Below are 8389 nucleotides of genomic sequence, written 5' to 3'. Positions count from 1 at the left end.
GAAGCTGCAGTGAGGGGAAGGCGGGAGGGGGCGGGGGTCGGAGGTTACAGGGTTAACCGCCCACCCCCCACCCCCCTGTGGAGGCCAGCTCCACACCTCCCGCCTCCCCCGGACCCCTGTGGCCCACCAATATGTTTTTTATTTTATTTTTTTGGTCCTCTAGTTCTTGATTTGCCCTCAGTTCCTACCCCTTGCCCTTGCCCCTGCCCCTTCACAACCCCCCACCCCCTTAGAAGGGTTTGATAATGAATAAGACTGTAAATTAGAAAACGACTTGGTGTGAGTGAAAAAACGTCTCCAAGTTTCCCCGACAGCCCCTCTTCTCCATCCCGCCCCACCCACTGCAAATGCAGTCAGCCCCCACCCCTCTCCACGGGTGGAGGCAGGGAGGTGGGGGAGAGGGGATGGGGGGCGGGGGACAGAGCCTGACAGGGGAGTTTCTTCACTCGTTCACCCCTGTATTCCCTGTAATGTATCCCAGAAGCAGTGCAGTGCTGTGCGGGGGGTCGTTAACAGCGCGTTCTGTAAGACTGCCCCCCCCCCCTCTCTAGACTTGAGACAGAATGCTGAGGCGCACGTTGATGACCTCACGTAGTCCGAATTCTAGAACCAAGAGAGTGATAACTGTACAGGCTACACTGCAAAGCGCACATAATCTGTGGCATTTTTATCGGTGAGGATTTTTTTGCAGTCTGCTATGATGGTTACAATTAATGTTGTTGTCATGGTTATTATGGTAGTAATCTTCGTCATCGTCATTATTTATTAATATGACTTCACCCATAAAAAGTTATTATTATTTTTTAAATCTGTGAATTCAGGTTGACATGAATGTAAATGAAACTATTTTTTGATTTGAATCTTTTTTTTAATTTTATTTAAGTGGATTGAAGATTAATAGTAATGTTACATAGTGTAATATATGTCTTATTTAAGTCCAGGAAGAAAGCCGCCCCAGGGCACTGAGATCGTTACGATGAAGGATCCCCTTTTAATCCAGTCAAAGACCAGAGCAGGAAGAACACAGGAGACACACTGAAATGAAATACTATGATGCCACATTTGGTGCTAGAAAAGGGAATTCACCATATCTAGAATGCAGACTGCAGCGAGACCTCTATAGCAGCAAATACTTTCTATAACGAATGTTGTCGCTGTTGGGCAGAAACCTTGTATGTCCAAAACACGTACTTTTCAGGAAATGTAAAGAAACAACCTCTGTTCATTAGTTAGATATTTATAAATATTTAAATATTGATATAACCCACAGACAGACTTAACCATGTTCAACCAGGCAACCATAGCTCATTATAGTAGTAGTCATTATAGGCGTAAAGTTTAATTATTATTTTTTCCCCCTAATAATAACTTGTAGATCGGCTATTTACTTTTGTGTGACACGGTCACAAAACCAAGTGATTCATTTGATAAAAAAATATAAAAAGACGAAACATGGATATACAAGGTTTTTGCCCGACATCGACACTAGACAGTAGCACTCAGGCCACATACTGCACTGTAGAGACTTGAGGGTTATATCGAGGTGGAATGCAATGTAACAAATAGCCACATATTCTGCCATGGCTATCCTTGCCTCGCCCCCCCTCCCCCCTAGAGATGCTAGGGGCACTATTGCAACGCAGTTCAGCTACAATATCAAACTAAAGCCGAGTTGTGAAATTGTGACTACGGTAATTAAGAGATTATTAGTTAGCCCTCAGATGACCAGAGGGAGTCTGCTCAGTCTGTGGTGTTTCCACGCCACAATGAACCTACTGGAGTACACACAGGAGCACTTATTGCCAACAATATACTACTGAGAAATACACAAAAAAAAGAAGAAAAAAAAAAAGACGTTGAATATAGAAAACACTGAAACATGATGGATGAACATTATGTCGGGTTAGTTTTTTCTGGGGTGCGCTGCGGAGTCTGTCCGATGCAGTTTGGCCTCTCTGGTAGTTGATCCGCTATATTGAGGCAGTGTGCATATCAATGAAGGAGATAAACCGCTTCCCTGATCCCTGCCCTTATATCAGGCACCCGTCCTTCTTGCCGATGAGATAAAGGGCAAACGTGAGATGTTTTCAACTTACAGTCCTTTTCTAACATCCAGGGGAGTTCCGCTCCTTTCTGCCTCAGGCAAACTGCATGGTTTTTAATCACACAACGTCTCCCATGGCAACAGATTTACTGCCCACTGTTAGACCCAGGAGGCTGCTGAAGATGCTGTTTTTTTTGTTCTTGTTTTATTTTGTGTGGTCAGTCGTTATAATTTTTTCTTTCTTTTAATTTTATTTTTTTACAATCAGAGTACACTGAATTTTCGTCTTAATGCACTGTGAAGTGAGCGAGCAAGCAAGCAAGCGATGAACTTGGCCTATGAGGCCAGGGGTGTGTGCTGTATAGGGTCATTGTGATTAGATGGTTTCATATGGCAGGGAACAATTACATACCGTATATGAAATATATGTGGTATAACATGTCAGAAAAACCTCATCAGGAATACACGTCATATCTAGATTTACCATGCAGGAGAAAGAGAATAGACTGAGGATCAATCAGTTGAGATCCGCAATTGCGTTCGGATCGGTTTGATTGGAATTTACATGTTGCCATGGAAAGTGTTTTTTTGACTCGAGGGCGGGACATGGGGAGAACGATAGGTGTCTATAAAGTGCAGCTTAAAGAGACAGTAATAGTGCTGTAGCTTTTGAATGATTTCATTTACCAATGTCACTTTTTTCACTATATATATCAGCTGTTGTTGTTTTTTAAATAAACAGTTGATAATGAATATCCTGCAGGCAAAACCCTGGACAGCTACTGCAGTCCAATAGGAGAAGAGTGATGGAATGTAAAGTAAATATGAGGAGGGGGTGCATTTGTTTTCCCTGAAACCCAAAACTATTTGGCATGGGTGGGGGAACGTCCACTCACATCCACTGTTAACAACATAAAATCGGACTAAATAATTTGAACCAAACCAACCCAATCCAAACAGTCCCAACACACGGTGCTCTCGTTGTGAACGCGTCCCTCTCTGATGGAGCGCCACTGAGGGCATATCTCCACAACTTGGTAAGGAAAGGAGGCTTCTTTACTCCCATCTAACAATCATCTACACTCTCCTCACCCCCCACACACCTCTCAACCCCCCCCACCCACCCCCCTCAGTCCTTCAGTGCACCCCCATTTCTGACACACCTTCTCACCCAGACTCCCTTTTGTCCTCTCCAACCACACATTGCTCTCATGGGTGACTATGTCTGGTGTTAACGATCAATGCATGTCTGCTGCTTGCCCTTACAAAGCCAGTACGACCACAGTACTACCACACGAAAAAATAGATATCAGTCTCTTTTCTTTTCTTAGTCTCCTTGAACAATTGGACCTCAAAGCCACTGGGGTTAGCGCCATCTGAAATCGACCACACCTGGTTCTTGTGCGCTCTTAGAGGAGTGTCGTTGTAGGTGACAGTATACGCAGTAAAAAACAGCATCTTTATAGAGAGCCACTTCTGTGACCATTAGTTTGGATCAATACATTTATATTGCATATTCCAGATGAGAACGTTGTGGATTTCTAAGTATAAAGTATGCCTGTATATTGAGAGGAAGGGATACATTTGTGGTTTCTGTCAGTGTTGAGCATTTGACTGGATTTATGATAACTGTGACAAAACATATGAACACCTTAGAACAGTTGGGAAATCCTGAGTGAGGAGACGGTCATTTTGGCTGTTTGTTTCTTTTTAAGTCATTCATCTGACCCGCAAAAGGATGGAGTCTTTATTGTAGGGCAGCAATTTTAACATGACTCTGTAAGTTATGGGATCTACATCAAATGTGATGAGTACTGGAAGCAATACACGTAGTGGCATGTCGTCTTGTCTTTTATCCGCTGCAGTAGATGCTTTTGGATTTTACCTATAGGTGTTTGAATAGGTTTACACAGTTAAAAAAATTAATTTGTTGAAAATGCTGCTATTTAATAATAAATGATGTATTAAAAACACAAGGTTAAAACATATCGGATCTGTCCTTTAGCTGCGGTGAGGCTAGTTTTGAGAGGAGGTGTAATAAAAGCTCTGTTATAAGCTGATAAGTTAACAATAGAATAATTACGACGTGATCAAGTAAAACCTGTGCCAAAATAGGTTCTTTACAGAGTGAACTGTAAATGCATTGATTTAAACACCATTAGATAAGAAGAAACATACTTTTATATAAAAAGAAGAAAAAAATGTGAAAAGTGCCAAAACAAATCATATTTATAAATTACATAGGAAGGGAATAGTCCCATGACAGTTTTTAAGAACTAGGCAAACTTATTAGACAAGAGCGTCTCTGTATATTTGTTTGTTTAAGCCCTCTTTGTTACTTGCCATGAGAGGTGGGAGCCACCGTGTTAGCCAGTCCGCTGGGAACTACGTTTCCCAGAAAGCAACAGCACTATGACTCTGGGGCTAGAGGAATCACTATAGCGATAGGTTAGCATTGTAATGCTAAAAATGTGACTAGCTAGCATTCTTAAATACAGCCTTTTATAGTTATGATGAAAATGTATTTTGTGGAAATAGATGTTATCTTTTTTGCACGTCTATATTGCATGATATCCAAGTGAAACGTGGACAAAAAATATATATAAGAAACAGAAATAAGTGACAAAAAAATTAGGCAATGCGTGTCGTTCATTTCAGAGACAACTCTTTGCATGCCAATAATGGTAGAGCAATTTGATATTCTTTTACACATTTTTATTTAAATCTTTTGTTTGATTTATTTTATTTTTTATTTTATTTTTTGCAACAAGTTGAGTCACAGTCCACAGGCCACAAATGAACAAAATGTTGATTGAACGTTATACCTGAATGAGTATTTTGTCATCAAGTTGTCTAGGCCTTTTATAGGCACAAACCTTCGATCAAATAAGATTATTTTTAATCTGCTGAGAGTGCTTCTACTGAACCTTCAGGATAATTTGCAAACACGCAACATAGTTGTCATTTCAAATGAAAACTGAGATTGTCCATGAATGTAGTCACCTCTGCATACGTTTGCATATCACTCTCCTGACCATTGACATGCGGTGGATGCTTGTGTCTGCTTTGTGTTTTGTATCCAAACCATTACTAACGTTGAATTGGCTGTGTCGAGCTCTTAGAGATTCACACTAACTTTGATCTACTGTCTATCTTGTTTTCCCCTCTGAGCTCTGGCTTGTCTTGTTGTACAGTAGACATGCACCTTATAGGCCTCGAGTTTGACACATGGAGCCCCCATCTCCAGCATGACAGCCATCAATGTAATGGTTTGGCGTAACGTAAAGAGAGTCAGTGACTCATACAGGAAGAGCCACAGAGAGAAATCGAAACAGTGGGGCGTGTTAATTCACAATAACTGCTTCTCACAGATCTATCGTCTGCACTACTGTCCCATCAGTATTTCTAAAGTTTGGGACAAATTCTAAATTGTATTTTTGACTGAAAATTTCCTCTCTCTCTTGCTCACTCTTTCTCCACTTTATCGATCTCTTGCAACCCAGGTCTATATCCTGGGGAGAGGAACAACATTTCATTTCGGCTGCGATTTCTGGTGCTTTAATGTTTTGTAATCTGACATATGTTCCGTTGTGGGAAATGGCCCGTTTTCCCTCTACTCCAAACGACATAACGGTGCCATTACCACTTCTTAGCGACAACTTGCACTAGTGTAGACTTTCTTGTATAACTGTGTAGGCAGGCCCAGCTGAGGTGGGGGTTAATGTGCGAGCCTACTGTAGATGTGTAGCCTAATCGTAGGTGTTTTCTGCCGTGTATTTAGATGTGCATGCCCTCTCTTCCTCTCTCTCCATCTGTCACCCTCTCTCTCTTTTTCTCTTGCTTTCTCCCTCTTTCTCAGTGTTTGTCTGCTTCAGGCTAGCATCATGGTGTCGGTGTATGTCGCACCCGAAGCAGAGTAGTGATGTTTTGTAGAGCAATTCGCAAACTTTAAAAGCCCACCTGTCATAGCTTCTTGGTGGGTGTGAGGCTCTTTAACCTAGCTCTCAGCTCCAAGCATCACACCGCCCCAACTCAAACCAGACCCACTCTCACCTGACACCCACCCACCCACCCGCCCACCTCTACAACCCACATACACCTTCAATATCTCCCATCACCAACCACAACCCCCTCCCCTAGCCAAGACATTCAAGGGTCTCCCCAAGCTTGGGCCCTATCGAAGCACCAGCAACTGTAGACTGCATTTGTCATATCACTGTTTTTATTTTTTTCTGTTCTCTCTCTTTGGTTTCTTCTACTGTTTTTTATTTTTTTGGGGGGTGGGGGGGGGGGGTATTTTTCCTGACACATTTTGATTTTGACTATATGTTCTCTAACCTAGACCAATTATAACAAAATACCATTCATGTGTAGCTTGTTTACTGCCCTCGTCTTTGCCTCTCTTTTTGCACTTTCACTGCCCCCACCCCCACTCCACCACCACCACCATCACCTCACCTCTGCTGAGCAACCATGCCCTCTCTGACACACAACACACCTGCCCTCGTCACATGCCTTTTCCTCCCTCTGTCCTTCTCCTGAATCTCTCCCGAGTGCCAAAATAGAACAGAAAGAGAGAGAGGGGGAGAAAACAAAAAAAAACAAAAAAAAAGAACCATTCCAGACGTTTCTTTGAGTTGTTCGTTGTGTGTTGGACATCACATCTGGACGCACCCATGAAGCCAGCATGCTCCGCCCCTCATAAACATGACGTCGCTCATGATGCCGCCACAAACGGAACTCCTCAACTACCACCATGCACCACCTCTCCCCCCCTTCCCCCACCTCCCCCACCACCACCACCACCACAGCCGCCCGCCACAGAGCTATAAACCGGCAAAAGGATTAACCCATCTGCAGGCTGGCTGTCCTATACCTACCTCCTGTCCCTCCTCTGTCTACCTAGAACCACTCATACAAACTGCTTTCCTAATTCTGTTCATCTCTGCAGCCTGTGGGAACTTTTTTCATTGATCGTGTGCCATAGTGTTGGTGGGGGGGGGGGCACCTTTCACTTTTCCTCACAGCCCCCATGCATCCCCCTCCTGCCCGCCAGCCAGCCCGCCTGCCCACCACCCCTTCCCGCTCCTCTATCCCCCACTAGAGTCTCTCGCTCTCGCTCCATTTGATTTTTTTGTTCTCGATGGGAGAGATAAAAGAAAAAAACAAATCCATATTTTTTCTAATGATGATTTCTGTTGTTGTCCGTTTAACATTCAAACCACGCACGCCCTGACACACGCACCGCTGTGCGCGGCGGTGGTGTTGAGGAGTGTACCGCACCGCCCAGCCACGCAGCCATCCTCTGTCTTCTTGAACTTTGAACTTTCACCCTTCATGAACTTTATATTGACCTTCCTCCTACTCCTCCTCCTCCCCCTTCTGTGTTCACATCCAACTGTTTTGGACGGTAACTCTCCATTCCATCCCCCCCTCAAAAAAAACCTCTTTGAGACTGTGCAATGCTATAGCTGACACGATTGGAATTTTTTTGTTTGTTTGTTTGTTGCTCATCATTGGGGACAATTCTCTGAGATATAAGTAAAACAAAAAATAAAAAAATAAAAAAAATAAAAAATAACAATGATGAAAAAATACTTGAAAGGAACAAAAAAAATCTAAAAAAGAAGAAATGCAGACAAACAAAAAAAAGGAAAACACTAAACAACTGTTTCTCCACGATTTCATTTTTTTCTCTCTCATTGTAAATATTTTTGTCAGATTTCTTGCCGAGCTGTAAAGAGAGAAGTGTTGAGCAGAAAGGGGCCGGCAGCATAAAGATGAATTAGTGGAAGCAATAGACGATCACTTCCATTTTCTGTATTTGGCGAGTTAGGTATGCCTGTATATTGGCTATACTAGTTCTATTGTGTTAGGCTGTGCTGTGGTGACTAGTGTTGATTTAACAACTGTATTCACTGTTTAGCTTCCATGTTAGCTAGCCATGTCCGTAGATAACTGTTCTCATTTGAAAATAATACTAACCCTGAAGTAGTCTGAGCCATATTCATCGCCAGCTTGTTTTGTACATTCATTGATGTTTTCCTGGCAGTGAGTAATAGTGACGCTAGAATCTTCTCCGTCAAGCCATAGTTGTGGAAACGCTTTCTTGTGTTAAAGAGACATCATAGGTGAAAAATGCTAGGCTCAAACTCTTCGACGTTTGACAAGACTGGGAAGGTGAGAAATAATCTTCCCTGCAGTCACAAAGACCCAGAGGTTGAGCTGCTACGTTTCGTGCAATACAGTCCTAGTTTACATAACGTGGAATGTTCACATAGAAAGAAACCACTGCAGGTGCCACGGAGCGCATATCAAACCATCATGACGGTGGAGCCTGTAGAC

This window comes from Electrona antarctica (assembly GCF_951216825.1).
Source record: "Electrona antarctica genome assembly, chromosome: 11".
NCBI classification, from domain to species: Eukaryota; Metazoa; Chordata; class Actinopteri; order Myctophiformes; family Myctophidae; genus Electrona; species Electrona antarctica.
This window is presented reverse-complemented; position numbering follows the sequence as displayed.